Below are 18937 nucleotides of genomic sequence, written 5' to 3' on the forward strand. Positions count from 1 at the left end.
TTCACAGCTAGTGTGACAATTTGGCTGTGTTTGAGTGATGCCACAGAGCCTTATACACATTCAGCCAAGTGACACTGTAGGTAAAAACATGGCCCTACACAGACGTTCTACTGTTTTCCTATTTATTCGTCATGTGTGACACTGCAGTAGAGCGACGCCCACTGCGAAAGACGTATTATTTACATTCAATTTCAGGGTATACGTCGCGAGTGCCATATGACAGGGCCTGTCTCTCGATGTCGATTTGTATTTGGTGTCTCTTAAGTGTCGGTCAGCAGTAGGCCGCTGTTGGCCGAGCGACGTGCAGTCGCCTTACATGAAGCCCCGTGGGCAACGCCAGCGCCACCGTGGACAACAGCGCACTGTAGCCAGAGAGAGGAGCCGAAAGGCGCAATTCACAGTCGAGCCACGCTATCCCACAAGCTGTGCACTAGGTCAAGATTGTGCAGACGGCAAACCCTTGGTGGCCCGACGCTCGTCGTCGATCGTAAGGGCGAAACAGTCAAGAGATTTGGAAAACGGCAATGTGGACACCCCCAGCAGCAGCGGTGTGCCAAATCCGATATCTGGTCAAGGGTTGCAAGATTCAGTATGATGAAGTGACAATTCGGAGACAGCTCGCAAACGCAAAGCTGCCACCTTCTTAGCTCCGTGGTAGAGCACTGGTCTCGTAAACCAGGGGTCGTGAGTTCGAACCTCACAGAAGGCATTCATTTTTTTTACCTTCCTGCAGGGAGCGCAGCTATCTCGAGCAGCATCTAACACAAGGCAGTACACTGAATGAGAGGGATGTTCTACAACCCATGACAAGTATTCCATTGGCCTCAGAGTTTTTCTGAATGCATAGGCAGAACAGTGGTTTGTTTGCATTTTGTAGTATAATGTCATGCTTGGCGATGTCATTCGTTTATGAGCCTCGCTACAGTGTGCATGCACGTTATCCATGTGAAGAGGCGTAAGCAGATGCTACCATTCTGCGAGATTCCTGCAGAAGGTATACGAATTAGTTTGATATACAGAGCAAAAGTGAACCAAAGTCGAGGCCTCCGTGGCGCAATCGGCTAGCGCGTTCGGCTGTTAACCGAAAGGTTGGTGGTTCGAGCCCACCCGGGGGCGAAATCGTTTTAACTGGCACCTACGTGAGGACATACGTCAACTTTGTTAGAGATACACAGCTAGTGTGACAATTTGGCTGTGTTTGAGTGATGCCACAGAGCCTTATACACATTCAGCCAAGTGACACTGTAGGTAAAAACATGGCCCTACACAGACGTTCTACTGTTTTCCTATTTATTCGTCATGTGTGACACTGCAGTAGAGCGACGCCCACTACAAAAGACGTATTATTTACATTCAATTTCAGGGTATACGTCGCGAGTGCCATATGACAGGGCCTGTCTCTCGATGTCGATTTGTATTTGGTGTCTCTTAAGTGTCGGTCAGCAGTAGGCCGCTGTTGGCCGAGCGACGTGCAGTCGCCTTACATGAAGCCCCGTGGGCAACGCCAGCGCCACCGTGGACAACAGCGCACTGTAGCCAGAGAGAGGAGCCGAAAGGCGCAATTCACAGTCGAGCCACGCTATCCCACAAGCTGTGCACTAGGTCAAGATTGTGCAGACGGCAAACCCTTGGTGGCCCGACGCTCGTCGTCGATCGTAAGGGCGAAACAGTCAAGAGATTTGGAAAACGGCAATGTGGACACCCCCAGCAGCAGCGGTGTGCCAAATCCGATATCTGGTCAAGGGTTGCAAGATTCAGTATGATGAAGTGACAATTCGGAGACAGCTCACAAACGCCAAGCTGCCGCCTTCTTAGCTCAGTGGTAGAGCACTGGTCTCGTAAACCAGGTGTCGTGAGTTCGAACCTCACAGAAGGCATTCATTTTTTTTATCTTCCTGCAAGGAGCGGAGCTATCTCGAGCAGCATCTAACACAAGGCAGTACACTGAATGAGAGGGATGTTCTACAACCCATGACAAGTATTCCATTGGCCTCAGAGTTTTTCTGAATGCATAGGCAGAACAGTGGTTTGTTTGCATTTTGTAGTATAATGTCATGCTTGGCGATGTCATTCGTTTATGAGCCTCGCTACAGTGTACATGCACGTTATCCATGTGAAGAGGCGTAAGCAGATGCTACCATTCTGCGAGATTCCTGCAGAAGGTATACGAATTAGTTTGATATACAGAGCACAAGTGAGCCAAAGTCGAGGCCTCCGTGGCGCAATCGGATAGCGCGTTCGGCTGTTAACCGAAAGGTTGGTGGTTCGAGCCCACCTGGGGGCGAAATCGTTTTAACTGGCACCTACGTGAGGACATACGTCAACTTTGTTAGAGATACACAGCTAGTGTGACAATTTGGCTGTGTTTGAGTGATGCCACAGAGCCTTATACACATTCAGCCAAGTGACACTGTAGGTAAAAACATGGCCCTACACAGACGTTCTACTGTTTTCCTATTTATTCGTCATGTGTGACACTGCAGTAGAGCGACGCCCACTGCGAAAGACGTATTATTTACATTCAATTTCAGGGTATACGTCGCGAGTGCCATATGACAGGGCCTGTCTCTCGATGTCGATTTGTATTTGGTGTCTCTTAAGTGTCGGTCAGCAGTAGGCCGCTGTTGGCCGAGCGACGTGCAGTCGCCTTACATGAAGCCCCGTGGGCAACGCCAGCGCCACCGTGGACAACAGCGCACTGTAGCCAGAGAGAGGAGCCGAAAGGCGCAATTCACAGTCGAGCCACGCTATCCCACAAGCTGTGCACTAGGTCAAGATTGTGCAGACGGCAAACCCTTGGTGGCCCGACGCTCGTCGTCGATCGTAAGGGCGAAACAGTCAAGAGATTTGGAAAACGGCAATGTGGACACCCCCAGCAGCAGCGGTGTGCCAAATCCGATATCTGGTCAAGGGTTGCAAGATTCAGTATGATGAAGTGACAATTCGGAGACAGCTCGCAAACGCAAAGCTGCCACCTTCTTAGCTCCGTGGTAGAGCACTGGTCTCGTAAACCAGGGGTCGTGAGTTCGAACCTCACAGAAGGCATTCATTTTTTTTACCTTCCTGCAGGGAGCGCAGCTATCTCGAGCAGCATCTAACACAAGGCAGTACACTGAATGAGAGGGATGTTCTACAACCCGTGACAAGTATTCCATTGGCCTCAGAGTTTTTCTGAATGCATAGGCAGAACAGTGGTTTGTTTGCATTTTGTAGTATAATGTCATGCTTGGCGATGTCATTCGTTTATGAGCCTCGCTACAGTGTGCATGCACGTTATCCATGTGAAGAGGCGTAAGCAGATGCTACCATTCTGCGAGATTCCTGCAGAAGGTATACGAATTAGTTTGATATACAGAGCAAAAGTGAACCAAAGTCGAGGCCTCCGTGGCGCAATCGGCTAGCGCGTTCGGCTGTTAACCGAAAGGTTGGTGGTTCGAGCCCACCCGGGGGCGAAATCGTTTTAACTGGCACCTACGTGAGGACATACGTCAACTTTGTTAGAGATACACAGCTAGTGTGACAATTTGGCTGTGTTTGAGTGATGCCACAGAGCCTTATACACATTCAGCCAAGTGACACTGTAGGTAAAAACATGGCCCTACACAGACGTTCTACTGTTTTCCTATTTATTCGTCATGTGTGACACTGCAGTAGAGCGACGCCCACTACAAAAGACGTATTATTTACATTCAATTTCAGGGTATACGTCGCGAGTGCCATATGACAGGGCCTGTCTCTCGATGTCGATTTGTATTTGGTGTCTCTTAAGTGTCGGTCAGCAGTAGGCCGCTGTTGGCCGAGCGACGTGCAGTCGCCTTACATGAAGCCCCGTGGGCAACGCCAGCGCCACCGTGGACAACAGCGCACTGTAGCCAGAGAGAGGAGCCGAAAGGCGCAATTCACAGTCGAGCCACGCTATCCCACAAGCTGTGCACTAGGTCAAGATTGTGCAGACGGCAAACCCTTGGTGGCCCGACGCTCGTCGTCGATCGTAAGGGCGAAACAGTCAAGAGATTTGGAAAACGGCAATGTGGACACCCCCAGCAGCAGCGGTGTGCCAAATCCGATATCTGGTCAAGGGTTGCAAGATTCAGTATGATGAAGTGACAATTCGGAGACAGCTCACAAACGCCAAGCTGCCGCCTTCTTAGCTCAGTGGTAGAGCACTGGTCTCGTAAACCAGGTGTCGTGAGTTCGAACCTCACAGAAGGCATTCATTTTTTTTATCTTCCTGCAAGGAGCGGAGCTATCTCGAGCAGCATCTAACACAAGGCAGTACACTGAATGAGAGGGATGTTCTACAACCCATGACAAGTATTCCATTGGCCTCAGAGTTTTTCTGAATGCATAGGCAGAACAGTGGTTTGTTTGCATTTTGTAGTATAATGTCATGCTTGGCGATGTCATTCGTTTATGAGCCTCGCTACAGTGTACATGCACGTTATCCATGTGAAGAGGCGTAAGCAGATGCTACCATTCTGCGAGATTCCTGCAGAAGGTATACGAATTAGTTTGATATACAGAGCACAAGTGAGCCAAAGTCGAGGCCTCCGTGGCGCAATCGGATAGCGCGTTCGGCTGTTAACCGAAAGGTTGGTGGTTCGAGCCCACCTGGGGGCGAAATCGTTTTAACTGGCACCTACGTGAGGACATACGTCAACTTTGTTAGAGATACACAGCTAGTGTGACAATTTGGCTGTGTTTGAGTGATGCCACAGAGCCTTATACACATTCAGCCAAGTGACACTGTAGGTAAAAACATGGCCCTACACAGACGTTCTACTGTTTTCCTATTTATTCGTCATGTGTGACACTGCAGTAGAGCGACGCCCACTACAAAAGACGTATTATTTACATTCAATTTCAGGGTATACGTCGCGAGTGCCATATGACAGGGCCTGTCTCTCGATGTCGATTTGTATTTGGTGTCTCTTAAGTGTCGGTCAGCAGTAGGCCGCTGTTGGCCGAGCGACGTGCAGTCGCCTTACATGAAGCCCCGTGGGCAACGCCAGCGCCACCGTGGACAACAGCGCACTGTAGCCAGAGAGAGGAGCCGAAAGGCGCAATTCACAGTCGAGCCACGCTATCCCACAAGCTGTGCACTAGGTCAAGATTGTGCAGACGGCAAACCCTTGGTGGCCCGACGCTCGTCGTCGATCGTAAGGGCGAAACAGTCAAGAGATTTGGAAAACGGCAATGTGGACACCCCCAGCAGCAGCGGTGTGCCAAATCCGATATCTGGTCAAGGGTTGCAAGATTCAGTATGATGAAGTGACAATTCGGAGACAGCTCACAAACGCCAAGCTGCCGCCTTCTTAGCTCAGTGGTAGAGCACTGGTCTCGTAAACCAGGTGTCGTGAGTTCGAACCTCACAGAAGGCATTCATTTTTTTTATCTTCCTGCAAGGAGCGGAGCTATCTCGAGCAGCATCTAACACAAGGCAGTACACTGAATGAGAGGGATGTTCTACAACCCATGACAAGTATTCCATTGGCCTCAGAGTTTTTCTGAATGCATAGGCAGAACAGTGGTTTGTTTGCATTTTGTAGTATAATGTCATGCTTGGCGATGTCATTCGTTTATGAGCCTCGCTACAGTGTACATGCACGTTATCCATGTGAAGAGGCGTAAGCAGATGCTACCATTCTGCGAGATTCCTGCAGAAGGTATACGAATTAGTTTGATATACAGAGCACAAGTGAGCCAAAGTCGAGGCCTCCGTGGCGCAATCGGATAGCGCGTTCGGCTGTTAACCGAAAGGTTGGTGGTTCGAGCCCACCTGGGGGCGAAATCGTTTTAACTGGCACCTACGTGAGGACATACGTCAACTTTGTTAGAGATACACAGCTAGTGTGACAATTTGGCTGTGTTTGAGTGATGCCACAGAGCCTTATACACATTCAGCCAAGTGACACTGTAGGTAAAAACATGGCCCTACACAGACGTTCTACTGTTTTCCTATTTATTCGTCATGTGTGACACTGCAGTAGAGCGACGCCCACTACAAAAGACGTATTATTTACATTCAATTTCAGGGTATACGTCGCGAGTGCCATATGACAGGGCCTGTCTCTCGATGTCGATTTGTATTTGGTGTCTCTTAAGTGTCGGTCAGCAGTAGGCCGCTGTTGGCCGAGCGACGTGCAGTCGCCTTACATGAAGCCCCGTGGGCAACGCCAGCGCCACCGTGGACAACAGCGCACTGTAGCCAGAGAGAGGAGCCGAAAGGCGCAATTCACAGTCGAGCCACGCTATCCCACAAGCTGTGCACTAGGTCAAGATTGTGCAGACGGCAAACCCTTGGTGGCCCGACGCTCGTCGTCGATCGTAAGGGCGAAACAGTCAAGAGATTTGGAAAACGGCAATGTGGACACCCCCAGCAGCAGCGGTGTGCCAAATCCGATATCTGGTCAAGGGTTGCAAGATTCAGTATGATGAAGTGACAATTCGGAGACAGCTCGCAAACGCAAAGCTGCCACCTTCTTAGCTCCGTGGTAGAGCACTGGTCTCGTAAACCAGGGGTCGTGAGTTCGAACCTCACAGAAGGCATTCATTTTTTTTACCTTCCTGCAGGGAGCGCAGCTATCTCGAGCAGCATCTAACACAAGGCAGTACACTGAATGAGAGGGATGTTCTACAACCCATGACAAGTATTCCATTGGCCTCAGAGTTTTTCTGAATGCATAGGCAGAACAGTGGTTTGTTTGCATTTTGTAGTATAATGTCATGCTTGGCGATGTCATTCGTTTATGAGCCTCGCTACAGTGTGCATGCACGTTATCCATGTGAAGAGGCGTAAGCAGATGCTACCATTCTGCGAGATTCCTGCAGAAGGTATACGAATTAGTTTGATATACAGAGCAAAAGTGAACCAAAGTCGAGGCCTCCGTGGCGCAATCGGCTAGCGCGTTCGGCTGTTAACCGAAAGGTTGGTGGTTCGAGCCCACCCGGGGGCGAAATCGTTTTAACTGGCACCTACGTGAGGACATACGTCAACTTTGTTAGAGATACACAGCTAGTGTGACAATTTGGCTGTGTTTGAGTGATGCCACAGAGCCTTATACACATTCAGCCAAGTGACACTGTAGGTAAAAACATGGCCCTACACAGACGTTCTACTGTTTTCCTATTTATTCGTCATGTGTGACACTGCAGTAGAGCGACGCCCACTACAAAAGACGTATTATTTACATTCAATTTCAGGGTATACGTCGCGAGTGCCATATGACAGGGCCTGTCTCTCGATGTCGATTTGTATTTGGTGTCTCTTAAGTGTCGGTCAGCAGTAGGCCGCTGTTGGCCGAGCGACGTGCAGTCGCCTTACATGAAGCCCCGTGGGCAACGCCAGCGCCACCGTGGACAACAGCGCACTGTAGCCAGAGAGAGGAGCCGAAAGGCGCAATTCACAGTCGAGCCACGCTATCCCACAAGCTGTGCACTAGGTCAAGATTGTGCAGACGGCAAACCCTTGGTGGCCCGACGCTCGTCGTCGATCGTAAGGGCGAAACAGTCAAGAGATTTGGAAAACGGCAATGTGGACACCCCCAGCAGCAGCGGTGTGCCAAATCCGATATCTGGTCAAGGGTTGCAAGATTCAGTATGATGAAGTGACAATTCGGAGACAGCTCACAAACGCCAAGCTGCCGCCTTCTTAGCTCAGTGGTAGAGCACTGGTCTCGTAAACCAGGTGTCGTGAGTTCGAACCTCACAGAAGGCATTCATTTTTTTTATCTTCCTGCAAGGAGCGGAGCTATCTCGAGCAGCATCTAACACAAGGCAGTACACTGAATGAGAGGGATGTTCTACAACCCATGACAAGTATTCCATTGGCCTCAGAGTTTTTCTGAATGCATAGGCAGAACAGTGGTTTGTTTGCATTTTGTAGTATAATGTCATGCTTGGCGATGTCATTCGTTTATGAGCCTCGCTACAGTGTACATGCACGTTATCCATGTGAAGAGGCGTAAGCAGATGCTACCATTCTGCGAGATTCCTGCAGAAGGTATACGAATTAGTTTGATATACAGAGCACAAGTGAGCCAAAGTCGAGGCCTCCGTGGCGCAATCGGATAGCGCGTTCGGCTGTTAACCGAAAGGTTGGTGGTTCGAGCCCACCTGGGGGCGAAATCGTTTTAACTGGCACCTACGTGAGGACATACGTCAACTTTGTTAGAGATACACAGCTAGTGTGACAATTTGGCTGTGTTTGAGTGATGCCACAGAGCCTTATACACATTCAGCCAAGTGACACTGTAGGTAAAAACATGGCCCTACACAGACGTTCTACTGTTTTCCTATTTATTCGTCATGTGTGACACTGCAGTAGAGCGACGCCCACTACAAAAGACGTATTATTTACATTCAATTTCAGGGTATACGTCGCGAGTGCCATATGACAGGGCCTGTCTCTCGATGTCGATTTGTATTTGGTGTCTCTTAAGTGTCGGTCAGCAGTAGGCCGCTGTTGGCCGAGCGACGTGCAGTCGCCTTACATGAAGCCCCGTGGGCAACGCCAGCGCCACCGTGGACAACAGCGCACTGTAGCCAGAGAGAGGAGCCGAAAGGCGCAATTCACAGTCGAGCCACGCTATCCCACAAGCTGTGCACTAGGTCAAGATTGTGCAGACGGCAAACCCTTGGTGGCCCGACGCTCGTCGTCGATCGTAAGGGCGAAACAGTCAAGAGATTTGGAAAACGGCAATGTGGACACCCCCAGCAGCAGCGGTGTGCCAAATCCGATATCTGGTCAAGGGTTGCAAGATTCAGTATGATGAAGTGACAATTCGGAGACAGCTCACAAACGCCAAGCTGCCGCCTTCTTAGCTCAGTGGTAGAGCACTGGTCTCGTAAACCAGGTGTCGTGAGTTCGAACCTCACAGAAGGCATTCATTTTTTTTATCTTCCTGCAAGGAGCGGAGCTATCTCGAGCAGCATCTAACACAAGGCAGTACACTGAATGAGAGGGATGTTCTACAACCCATGACAAGTATTCCATTGGCCTCAGAGTTTTTCTGAATGCATAGGCAGAACAGTGGTTTGTTTGCATTTTGTAGTATAATGTCATGCTTGGCGATGTCATTCGTTTATGAGCCTCGCTACAGTGTGCATGCACGTTATCCATGTGAAGAGGCGTAAGCAGATGCTACCATTCTGCGAGATTCCTGCAGAAGGTATACGAATTAGTTTGATATACAGAGCACAAGTGAGCCAAAGTCGAGGCCTCCGTGGCGCAATCGGATAGCGCGTTCGGCTGTTAACCGAAAGGTTGGTGGTTCGAGCCCACCTGGGGGCGAAATCGTTTTAACTGGCACCTACGTGAGGACATACGTCAACTTTGTTAGAGATACACAGCTAGTGTGACAATTTGGCTGTGTTTGAGTGATGCCACAGAGCCTTATACACATTCAGCCAAGTGACACTGTAGGTAAAAACATGGCCCTACACAGACGTTCTACTGTTTTCCTATTTATTCGTCATGTGTGACACTGCAGTAGAGCGACGCCCACTACAAAAGACGTATTATTTACATTCAATTTCAGGGTATACGTCGCGAGTGCCATATGACAGGGCCTGTCTCTCGATGTCGATTTGTATTTGGTGTCTCTTAAGTGTCGGTCAGCAGTAGGCCGCTGTTGGCCGAGCGACGTGCAGTCGCCTTACATGAAGCCCCGTGGGCAACGCCAGCGCCACCGTGGACAACAGCGCACTGTAGCCAGAGAGAGGAGCCGAAAGGCGCAATTCACAGTCGAGCCACGCTATCCCACAAGCTGTGCACTAGGTCAAGATTGTGCAGACGGCAAACCCTTGGTGGCCCGACGCTCGTCGTCGATCGTAAGGGCGAAACAGTCAAGAGATTTGGAAAACGGCAATGTGGACACCCCCAGCAGCAGCGGTGTGCCAAATCCGATATCTGGTCAAGGGTTGCAAGATTCAGTATGATGAAGTGACAATTCGGAGACAGCTCACAAACGCCAAGCTGCCGCCTTCTTAGCTCAGTGGTAGAGCACTGGTCTCGTAAACCAGGTGTCGTGAGTTCGAACCTCACAGAAGGCATTCATTTTTTTTATCTTCCTGCAAGGAGCGGAGCTATCTCGAGCAGCATCTAACACAAGGCAGTACACTGAATGAGAGGGATGTTCTACAACCCATGACAAGTATTCCATTGGCCTCAGAGTTTTTCTGAATGCATAGGCAGAACAGTGGTTTGTTTGCATTTTGTAGTATAATGTCATGCTTGGCGATGTCATTCGTTTATGAGCCTCGCTACAGTGTGCATGCACGTTATCCATGTGAAGAGGCGTAAGCAGATGCTACCATTCTGCGAGATTCCTGCAGAAGGTATACGAATTAGTTTGATATACAGAGCACAAGTGAGCCAAAGTCGAGGCCTCCGTGGCGCAATCGGATAGCGCGTTCGGCTGTTAACCGAAAGGTTGGTGGTTCGAGCCCACCTGGGGGCGAAATCGTTTTAACTGGCACCTACGTGAGGACATACGTCAACTTTGTTAGAGATACACAGCTAGTGTGACAATTTGGCTGTGTTTGAGTGATGCCACAGAGCCTTATACACATTCAGCCAAGTGACACTGTAGGTAAAAACATGGCCCTACACAGACGTTCTACTGTTTTCCTATTTATTCGTCATGTGTGACACTGCAGTAGAGCGACGCCCACTACAAAAGACGTATTATTTACATTCAATTTCAGGGTATACGTCGCGAGTGCCATATGACAGGGCCTGTCTCTCGATGTCGATTTGTATTTGGTGTCTCTTAAGTGTCGGTCAGCAGTAGGCCGCTGTTGGCCGAGCGACGTGCAGTCGCCTTACATGAAGCCCCGTGGGCAACGCCAGCGCCACCGTGGACAACAGCGCACTGTAGCCAGAGAGAGGAGCCGAAAGGCGCAATTCACAGTCGAGCCACGCTATCCCACAAGCTGTGCACTAGGTCAAGATTGTGCAGACGGCAAACCCTTGGTGGCCCGACGCTCGTCGTCGATCGTAAGGGGGAAACAGTCAAGAGATTTGGAAAACGGCAATGTGGACACCCCCAGCAGCAGCGGTGTGCCAAATCCGATATCTGGTCAAGGGTTGCAAGATTCAGTATGATGAAGTGACAATTCGGAGACAGCTCACAAACGCAAAGCTGCCGCCTTCTTAGCTCCGTGGTAGAGCACTGGTCTCGTAAACCAGGGGTCGTGAGTTCGAACCTCACAGAAGGCATTCATTTTTTTTACCTTCCTGCAGGGAGCGCAGCTATCTCGAGCAGCATCTAACACAAGGCAGTACACTGAATGAGAGGGATGTTCTACAACCCATGACAAGTATTCCATTGGCCTCAGAGTTTTTCTGAATGCATAGGCAGAACAGTGGTTTGTTTGCATTTTGTAGTATAATGTCATGCTTGGCGATGTCATTCGTTTATGAGCCTCGCTACAGTGTGCATGCACGTTATCCATGTGAAGAGGCGTAAGCAGATGCTACCATTCTGCGAGATTCCTGCAGAAGGTATACGAATTAGTTTGATATACAGAGCAAAAGTGAACCAAAGTCGAGGCCTCCGTGGCGCAATCGGCTAGCGCGTTCGGCTGTTAACCGAAAGGTTGGTGGTTCGAGCCCACCCGGGGGCGAAATCGTTTTAACTGGCACCTACGTGAGGACATACGTCAACTTTGTTAGAGATACACAGCTAGTGTGACAATTTGGCTGTGTTTGAGTGATGCCACAGAGCCTTATACACATTCAGCCAAGTGACACTGTAGGTAAAAACATGGCCCTACACAGACGTTCTACTGTTTTCCTATTTATTCGTCATGTGTGACACTGCAGTAGAGCGACGCTCACTACAAAAGCCGTATTATTTACATTCAATTTCAGGGTATACGTCGCGAGTGCCATATGACAGGGCCTGTCTCTCGATGTCGATTTGTATTTGGTGTCTCTTAAGTGTCGGTCAGCAGTAGGCCGCTGTTGGCCGAGCGACGTGCAGTCGCCTTACATGAAGCCCCGTGGGCAACGCCAGCGCCACCGTGGACAACAGCGCACTGTAGCCAGAGAGAGGAGCCGAAAGGCGCAATTCACAGTCGAGCCACGCTATCCCACAAGCTGTGCACTAGGTCAAGATTGTGCAGACGGCAAACCCTTGGTGGCCCGACGCTCGTCGTCGATCGTAAGGGCGAAACAGTCAAGAGATTTGGAAAACGGCAATGTGGACACCCACAGCAGCAGCGGTGTGCCAAATCCGATATCTGGTCAAGGGTTGCAAGATTCAGTATGATGAAGTGACAATTCGGAGACAGCTCACAAACGCCAAGCTGCCGCCTTCTTAGCTCAGTGGTAGAGCACTGGTCTCGTAAACCAGGTGTCGTGAGTTCGAACCTCACAGAAGGCATTCATTTTTTTTATCTTCCTGCAAGGAGCGGAGCTATCTCGAGCAGCATCTAACACAAGGCAGTACACTGAATGAGAGGGATGTTCTACAACCCATGACAAGTATTCCATTGGCCTCAGAGTTTTTCTGAATGCATAGGCAGAACAGTGGTTTGTTTGCATTTTGTAGTATAATGTCATGCTTGGCGATGTCATTCGTTTATGAGCCTCGCTACAGTGTGCATGCACGTTATCCATGTGAAGAGGCGTAAGCAGATGCTACCATTCTGCGAGATTCCTGCAGAAGGTATACGAATTAGTTTGATATACAGAGCACAAGTGAGCCAAAGTCGAGGCCTCCGTGGCGCAATCGGATAGCGCGTTCGGCTGTTAACCGAAAGGTTGGTGGTTCGAGCCCACCTGGGGGCGAAATCGTTTTAACTGGCACCTACGTGAGGACATACGTCAACTTTGTTAGAGATACACAGCTAGTGTGACAATTTGGCTGTGTTTGAGTGATGCCACAGAGCCTTATACACATTCAGCCAAGTGACACTGTAGGTAAAAACATGGCCCTACACAGACGTTCTACTGTTTTCCTATTTATTCGTCATGTGTGACACTGCAGTAGAGCGACGCCCACTACAAAAGACGTATTATTTACATTCAATTTCAGGGTATACGTCGCGAGTGCCATATGACAGGGCCTGTCTCTCGATGTCGATTTGTATTTGGTGTCTCTTAAGTGTCGGTCAGCAGTAGGCCGCTGTTGGCCGAGCGACGTGCAGTCGCCTTACATGAAGCCCCGTGGGCAACGCCAGCGCCACCGTGGACAACAGCGCACTGTAGCCAGAGAGAGGAGCCGAAAGGCGCAATTCACAGTCGAGCCACGCTATCCCACAAGCTGTGCACTAGGTCAAGATTGTGCAGACGGCAAACCCTTGGTGGCCCGACGCTCGTCGTCGATCGTAAGGGGGAAACAGTCAAGAGATTTGGAAAACGGCAATGTGGACACCCCCAGCAGCAGCGGTGTGCCAAATCCGATATCTGGTCAAGGGTTGCAAGATTCAGTATGATGAAGTGACAATTCGGAGACAGCTCACAAACGCAAAGCTGCCGCCTTCTTAGCTCCGTGGTAGAGCACTGGTCTCGTAAACCAGGGATCGTGAGTTCGAACCTCACAGAAGGCATTCATTTTTTTTACCTTCCTGCAGGGAGCGCAGCTATCTCGAGCAGCATCTAACACAAGGCAGTACACTGAATGAGAGGGATGTTCTACAACCCATGACAAGTATTCCATTGGCCTCAGAGTTTTTCTGAATGCATAGGCAGAACAGTGGTTTGTTTGCATTTTGTAGTATAATGTCATGCTTGGCGATGTCATTCGTTTATGAGCCTCGCTACAGTGTGCATGCACGTTATCCATGTGAAGAGGCGTAAGCAGATGCTACCATTCTGCGAGATTCCTGCAGAAGGTATACGAATTAGTTTGATATACAGAGCAAAAGTGAACCAAAGTCGAGGCCTCCGTGGCGCAATCGGCTAGCGCGTTCGGCTGTTAACCGAAAGGTTGGTGGTTCGAGCCCACCCGGGGGCGAAATCGTTTTAACTGGCACCTACGTGAGGACATACGTCAACTTTGTTAGAGATACACAGCTAGTGTGACAATTTGGCTGTGTTTGAGTGATGCCACAGAGCCTTATACACATTCAGCCAAGTGACACTGTAGGTAAAAACATGGCCCTACACAGACGTTCTACTGTTTTCCTATTTATTCGTCATGTGTGACACTGCAGTAGAGCGACGCTCACTACAAAAGCCGTATTATTTACATTCAATTTCAGGGTATACGTCGCGAGTGCCATATGACAGGGCCTGTCTCTCGATGTCGATTTGTATTTGGTGTCTCTTAAGTGTCGGTCAGCAGTAGGCCGCTGTTGGCCGAGCGACGTGCAGTCGCCTTACATGAAGCCCCGTGGGCAACGCCAGCGCCACCGTGGACAACAGCGCACTGTAGCCAGAGAGAGGAGCCGAAAGGCGCAATTCACAGTCGAGCCACGCTATCCCACAAGCTGTGCACTAGGTCAAGATTGTGCAGACGGCAAACCCTTGGTGGCCCGACGCTCGTCGTCGATCGTAAGGGCGAAACAGTCAAGAGATTTGGAAAACGGCAATGTGGACACCCACAGCAGCAGCGGTGTGCCAAATCCGATATCTGGTCAAGGGTTGCAAGATTCAGTATGATGAAGTGACAATTCGGAGACAGCTCACAAACGCCAAGCTGCCGCCTTCTTAGCTCAGTGGTAGAGCACTGGTCTCGTAAACCAGGTGTCGTGAGTTCGAACCTCACAGAAGGCATTCATTTTTTTTATCTTCCTGCAAGGAGCGGAGCTATCTCGAGCAGCATCTAACACAAGGCAGTACACTGAATGAGAGGGATGTTCTACAACCCATGACAAGTATTCCATTGGCCTCAGAGTTTTTCTGAATGCATAGGCAGAACAGTGGTTTGTTTGCATTTTGTAGTATAATGTCATGCTTGGCGATGTCATTCGTTTATGAGCCTCGCTACAGTGTGCATGCACGTTATCCATGTGAAGAGGCGTAAGCAGATGCTACCATTCTGCGAGATTCCTGCAGAAGGTATACGAATTAGTTTGATATACAGAGCACAAGTGAGCCAAAGTCGAGGCCTCCGTGGCGCAATCGGATAGCGCGTTCGGCTGTTAACCGAAAGGTTGGTGGTTCGAGCCCACCTGGGGGCGAAATCGTTTTAACTGGCACCTACGTGAGGACATACGTCAACTTTGTTAGAGATACACAGCTAGTGTGACAATTTGGCTGTGTTTGAGTGATGCCACAGAGCCTTATACACATTCAGCCAAGTGACACTGTAGGTAAAAACATGGCCCTACACAGACGTTCTACTGTTTTCCTATTTATTCGTCATGTGTGACACTGCAGTAGAGCGACGCCCACTACAAAAGACGTATTATTTACATTCAATTTCAGGGTATACGTCGCGAGTGCCATATGACAGGGCCTGTCTCTCGATGTCGATTTGTATTTGGTGTCTCTTAAGTGTCGGTCTGCAGTAGGCCGCTGTTGGCCGAGCGACGTGCAGTCGCCTTACATGCAGCCCCATGGGCAACGCCAGTGCCACTGTGGACAACAGCGCACTGTAGCCAGAGAGAGGAGCCGAAAGGCGCAATTCACAGTCGAGCCACGCTATCCCACAAGCTGTGCACTAGGTCAAGATTGTGCAGACGGCAAACCCCTGGTGGCCCGACGCTCGTCGTCGATCGTAAGGGCGAAACAGTCAAGAGATTTGGAAAACGGCAATGTGGACACCCCCAGCAGCAGCGGTGTGCCAAATCCGATATCTGGTCAAGGGTTGCAAGATTCAGTATGATGAAGTGACAATTCGGAGACAGCTCACAAACGCCAAGCTGCCGCCTTCTTAGCTCAGTGGTAGAGCACTGGTCTCGTAAACCAGGTGTCGTGAGTTCGAACCTCACAGAAGGCATTCATTTTTTTTATCTTCCTGCAAGGAGCGGAGCTATCTCGAGCTGCATCTAACACAAGGCAGTACACTGAATGAGAGGGATGTTCTACAACCCATGACAAGTATTCCATTGGCCTCAGAGTTTTTCTGAATGCATAGGCAGAACAGTGGTTTGTTTGCATTTTGTAGTATAATGTCATGCTTGGCGATGTCATTCGTTTATGAGCCTCGCTACAGTGTGCATGCACGTTATCCATGTGAAGAGGCGTAAGCAGATGCTACCATTCTGCGAGATTCCTGCAGAAGGTATACGAATTAGTTTGATATATAGAGCACAAGTGAGCCAAAGTCGAGGCCTCCGTGGCGCAATCGGATAGCGCGTTCGGCTGTTAACCGAAAGGTTGGTGGTTCGAGCCCACCTGGGGGCGAAATCGTTTTAACTGGCACCTACGTGAGGACATACGTCAACTTTGTTAGAGATACACAGCTAGTGTGACAATTTGGCTGTGTTTGAGTGATGCCACAGAGCCTTATACACATTCAGCCAAGTGACACTGTAGGTAAAAACATGGCCCTACACAGACGTTCTACTGTTTTCCTATTTATTCGTCATGTGTGACACTGCAGTAGAGCGACGCCCACTACAAAAGACGTATTATTTACATTCAATTTCAGGGTATTCGTCGCGAGTGCCATATGACAGGGCCTGTCTCTCGATGTCGATTTGTATTTGGTGTCTCTTAAGTGTCGGTCTGCAGTAGGCCGCTGTTGGCCGAGCGACGTGCAGTCGCCTTACATGCAGCCCCATGGGCAACGCCAGTGCCACTGTGGACAACAGCGCACTGTAGCCAGAGAGAGGAGCCGAAAGGCGCAATTCACAGTCGAGCCACGCTATCCCACAAGCTGTGCACTAGGTCAAGATTGTGCAGACGGCAAACCCTTGGTGGCCCGACGCTCGTCGTCGATCGTAAGGGCGAAACAGTCAAGAGATTTGGAAAACAGCAATGTGGACACCCCCAGCAGCAGCGGTGTGCCAAATCCGATATCTGGTCAAGGGTTGCAAGATTCAGTATGATGAAGTGACAATTCGGAGACAGCTCACAAACGCCAAGCTGCCGCCTTCTTAGCTCAGTGGTAGAGCACTGGTCTCGTAAACCAGGTGTCGTGAGTTCGAACCTCACAGAAGGCATTCATTTTTTTTACCTTCCTGCAAGGAGCGGAGCTATCTCGAGCAGCATCTAACACAAGGCAGTACACTGAATGAGAGGGATGTTCTACAACCCATGACAAGTATTCCATTGGCCTCAGAGTTTTTCTGAATGCATAGGCAGAACAGTAGTTTGTTTGCATTTTGTAGTATAATGTCATGCTTGGCGATGTCATTCGTTTATGAGCCTCGCTACAGTGTGCATGCACGTTATCCATGTGAAGAGGCGTAAGCAGATGCTACCATTCTGCGAGATTCCTGCAGAAGGTATACGAATTAGTTTGATATACAGAGCACAAGTGAGCCAAAGTCGAGGCCTCCGTGGCGCAATCGGATAGCGCGTTCGGCTGTTAACCGAAAGGTTGGTGGTTCGAGCCCACCTGGGGGCGAAATCGTTTTAACTGGCACCTACGTGAGGACATACGTCAACTTTGTTAGAGATTCACAGCTAGTGTGACAATTTGGCTGTGTTTGAGTGATGCCACAGAGCCTTATACACATTCAGCCAAGTGACACTGTAGGTAAAAACATGGCCCTACACAGACGTTCTACTGTTTTCCTATTTATTCGTCATGTGTGACACTGCAGTAGAGCGACGCCCACTGCGAAAGACGTATTATTTACATTCAATTTCAGGGTATACGTCGCGAGTGCCATATGACAGGGCCTGTCTCTCGATGTCGATTTGTATTTGGTGTCTCTTAAGTGTCGGTCTGCAGTAGGCCGCTGTTGGCCGAGCGACGTGCAGTCGCCTTACATGCAGCCCCATGGGCAACGCCAGTGCCACTGTGGACAACAGCGCACTGTAGCCAGAGAGAGGAGCCGAAAGGCGCAATTCACAGTCGAGCCACGCTATCCCACAAGCTGTGCACTAGGTCAAGATTGTGCAGACGGCAAACCCTTGGTGGCCCGACGCTCGTCGTCGATCGTAAGGGCGAAACAGTCAAGAGATTTGGAAAACGGCAATGTGGACACCCCCAGCAGCAGCGGTGTGCCAAATCCGATATCTGGTCAAGGGTTGCAAGATTCAGTATGATGAAGTGACAATTCGGAGACAGCTCACAAACGCAAAGCTGCCGCCTTCTTAGCTCAGTGGTAGAGCACTGGTCTCGTAAACCAGGGGTTGTGAGTTCGAACCTCACAGAAGGCATTCATTTTTTTTACCTTCCTTCAAGGAGCGGAGCTATCTCGAGCAGCATCTAACACAAGGCAGTACACTGAATGAGAGGGATGTTCTACAACCCATGACAAGTATTCCATTGGCCTCAGAGTTTTTCTGAATGCATAGGCAGAACAGTGGTTTGTTTGCATTTTGTAGTATAATGTCATGCTTGGCGATGTCATTCGTTTATGAGCCTCGCTACAGTGTGCATGCACGTTATCCATGTGAAGAGGCGTAAGCAGATGCTACCATTCTGCGAGATTCCTGCAGAAGGTATACGAATTAGTTTGATATACAGAGCACAAGTGAGCCAAAGTCGAGGCCTCCGTGGCGCAATCGGATAGCGCGTTCGGCTGTTAACCGAAAGGTTGGTGGTTCGAGCCCACCCGGGGGCGAAATCGTTTTAACTGGCACCTACGTGAGGACATACGTCAACTTTGTTAGAGATACACAGCTAGTGTGACAATTTGGCTGTGTTTGAGTGATGCCACAGAGCCTTATACACATTCAGCCAAGTGACACTGTAGGTAAAAACATGGCCCTACACAGACGTTCTACTGTTTTCCTATTTATTCGTCATGTGTGACACTGCAGTAGAGCGACGCTCACTACAAAAGCCGTATTATTTACATTCAATTTCAGGGTATACGTCGCGAGTGCCATATGACAGGGCCTGTCTCTCGATGTCGATTTGTA

The 18937-nt window shown here is 49.7% G+C and overlaps 32 non-coding genes across 32 annotated transcripts; all 32 read left to right on the forward strand.

The window, feature by feature from the left end:
• The first annotated feature begins 637 nt into the window (after nucleotides 1-637).
• Nucleotides 638-709, forward strand: Trnat-cgu. The gene has a single exon. It is a non-coding gene; the product is annotated as a tRNA-Thr (tRNA).
• Nucleotides 710-1042: 333 nt separating this feature from the next.
• On the forward strand, nucleotides 1043-1116 carry Trnan-guu. Its single transcript has one exon. It is a non-coding gene; the product is annotated as a tRNA-Asn (tRNA).
• Nucleotides 1117-1805: 689 nt separating this feature from the next.
• Nucleotides 1806-1877, forward strand: Trnat-cgu. Its single transcript has one exon. It is a non-coding gene; the product is annotated as a tRNA-Thr (tRNA).
• Nucleotides 1878-2210: 333 nt separating this feature from the next.
• On the forward strand, nucleotides 2211-2284 carry Trnan-guu. The gene has a single exon. It is a non-coding gene; the product is annotated as a tRNA-Asn (tRNA).
• Nucleotides 2285-2973: 689 nt separating this feature from the next.
• Nucleotides 2974-3045, forward strand: Trnat-cgu. The gene has a single exon. It is a non-coding gene; the product is annotated as a tRNA-Thr (tRNA).
• A 333-nt stretch (nucleotides 3046-3378) lies between these two features.
• Trnan-guu lies at nucleotides 3379-3452 on the forward strand. Its single transcript has one exon. It is a non-coding gene; the product is annotated as a tRNA-Asn (tRNA).
• Nucleotides 3453-4141: 689 nt separating this feature from the next.
• Trnat-cgu lies at nucleotides 4142-4213 on the forward strand. Its single transcript has one exon. It is a non-coding gene; the product is annotated as a tRNA-Thr (tRNA).
• A 333-nt stretch (nucleotides 4214-4546) lies between these two features.
• On the forward strand, nucleotides 4547-4620 carry Trnan-guu. Its single transcript has one exon. It is a non-coding gene; the product is annotated as a tRNA-Asn (tRNA).
• A 689-nt stretch (nucleotides 4621-5309) lies between these two features.
• On the forward strand, nucleotides 5310-5381 carry Trnat-cgu. Its single transcript has one exon. It is a non-coding gene; the product is annotated as a tRNA-Thr (tRNA).
• A 333-nt stretch (nucleotides 5382-5714) lies between these two features.
• Nucleotides 5715-5788, forward strand: Trnan-guu. Its single transcript has one exon. It is a non-coding gene; the product is annotated as a tRNA-Asn (tRNA).
• A 689-nt stretch (nucleotides 5789-6477) lies between these two features.
• Nucleotides 6478-6549, forward strand: Trnat-cgu. The gene has a single exon. It is a non-coding gene; the product is annotated as a tRNA-Thr (tRNA).
• Nucleotides 6550-6882: 333 nt separating this feature from the next.
• Trnan-guu lies at nucleotides 6883-6956 on the forward strand. The gene has a single exon. It is a non-coding gene; the product is annotated as a tRNA-Asn (tRNA).
• A 689-nt stretch (nucleotides 6957-7645) lies between these two features.
• Trnat-cgu lies at nucleotides 7646-7717 on the forward strand. Its single transcript has one exon. It is a non-coding gene; the product is annotated as a tRNA-Thr (tRNA).
• A 333-nt stretch (nucleotides 7718-8050) lies between these two features.
• Trnan-guu lies at nucleotides 8051-8124 on the forward strand. Its single transcript has one exon. It is a non-coding gene; the product is annotated as a tRNA-Asn (tRNA).
• A 689-nt stretch (nucleotides 8125-8813) lies between these two features.
• On the forward strand, nucleotides 8814-8885 carry Trnat-cgu. Its single transcript has one exon. It is a non-coding gene; the product is annotated as a tRNA-Thr (tRNA).
• Nucleotides 8886-9218: 333 nt separating this feature from the next.
• Nucleotides 9219-9292, forward strand: Trnan-guu. The gene has a single exon. It is a non-coding gene; the product is annotated as a tRNA-Asn (tRNA).
• A 689-nt stretch (nucleotides 9293-9981) lies between these two features.
• Trnat-cgu lies at nucleotides 9982-10053 on the forward strand. The gene has a single exon. It is a non-coding gene; the product is annotated as a tRNA-Thr (tRNA).
• A 333-nt stretch (nucleotides 10054-10386) lies between these two features.
• Trnan-guu lies at nucleotides 10387-10460 on the forward strand. The gene has a single exon. It is a non-coding gene; the product is annotated as a tRNA-Asn (tRNA).
• Nucleotides 10461-11149: 689 nt separating this feature from the next.
• Trnat-cgu lies at nucleotides 11150-11221 on the forward strand. The gene has a single exon. It is a non-coding gene; the product is annotated as a tRNA-Thr (tRNA).
• A 333-nt stretch (nucleotides 11222-11554) lies between these two features.
• Trnan-guu lies at nucleotides 11555-11628 on the forward strand. The gene has a single exon. It is a non-coding gene; the product is annotated as a tRNA-Asn (tRNA).
• A 689-nt stretch (nucleotides 11629-12317) lies between these two features.
• Trnat-cgu lies at nucleotides 12318-12389 on the forward strand. Its single transcript has one exon. It is a non-coding gene; the product is annotated as a tRNA-Thr (tRNA).
• A 333-nt stretch (nucleotides 12390-12722) lies between these two features.
• On the forward strand, nucleotides 12723-12796 carry Trnan-guu. The gene has a single exon. It is a non-coding gene; the product is annotated as a tRNA-Asn (tRNA).
• Nucleotides 12797-13485: 689 nt separating this feature from the next.
• On the forward strand, nucleotides 13486-13557 carry Trnat-cgu. Its single transcript has one exon. It is a non-coding gene; the product is annotated as a tRNA-Thr (tRNA).
• Nucleotides 13558-13890: 333 nt separating this feature from the next.
• Nucleotides 13891-13964, forward strand: Trnan-guu. The gene has a single exon. It is a non-coding gene; the product is annotated as a tRNA-Asn (tRNA).
• A 689-nt stretch (nucleotides 13965-14653) lies between these two features.
• On the forward strand, nucleotides 14654-14725 carry Trnat-cgu. The gene has a single exon. It is a non-coding gene; the product is annotated as a tRNA-Thr (tRNA).
• Nucleotides 14726-15058: 333 nt separating this feature from the next.
• On the forward strand, nucleotides 15059-15132 carry Trnan-guu. The gene has a single exon. It is a non-coding gene; the product is annotated as a tRNA-Asn (tRNA).
• A 689-nt stretch (nucleotides 15133-15821) lies between these two features.
• On the forward strand, nucleotides 15822-15893 carry Trnat-cgu. Its single transcript has one exon. It is a non-coding gene; the product is annotated as a tRNA-Thr (tRNA).
• Nucleotides 15894-16226: 333 nt separating this feature from the next.
• On the forward strand, nucleotides 16227-16300 carry Trnan-guu. The gene has a single exon. It is a non-coding gene; the product is annotated as a tRNA-Asn (tRNA).
• A 689-nt stretch (nucleotides 16301-16989) lies between these two features.
• Trnat-cgu lies at nucleotides 16990-17061 on the forward strand. Its single transcript has one exon. It is a non-coding gene; the product is annotated as a tRNA-Thr (tRNA).
• A 333-nt stretch (nucleotides 17062-17394) lies between these two features.
• On the forward strand, nucleotides 17395-17468 carry Trnan-guu. Its single transcript has one exon. It is a non-coding gene; the product is annotated as a tRNA-Asn (tRNA).
• Nucleotides 17469-18157: 689 nt separating this feature from the next.
• On the forward strand, nucleotides 18158-18229 carry Trnat-cgu. The gene has a single exon. It is a non-coding gene; the product is annotated as a tRNA-Thr (tRNA).
• A 333-nt stretch (nucleotides 18230-18562) lies between these two features.
• On the forward strand, nucleotides 18563-18636 carry Trnan-guu. The gene has a single exon. It is a non-coding gene; the product is annotated as a tRNA-Asn (tRNA).
• The last annotated feature ends 301 nt before the right edge of the window (nucleotides 18637-18937 follow it).

The sequence above is a fragment of the Schistocerca piceifrons genome, chromosome 5, assembly GCF_021461385.2.
Source record: "Schistocerca piceifrons isolate TAMUIC-IGC-003096 chromosome 5, iqSchPice1.1, whole genome shotgun sequence".
Classification (NCBI taxonomy): domain Eukaryota; kingdom Metazoa; phylum Arthropoda; class Insecta; order Orthoptera; family Acrididae; genus Schistocerca; species Schistocerca piceifrons.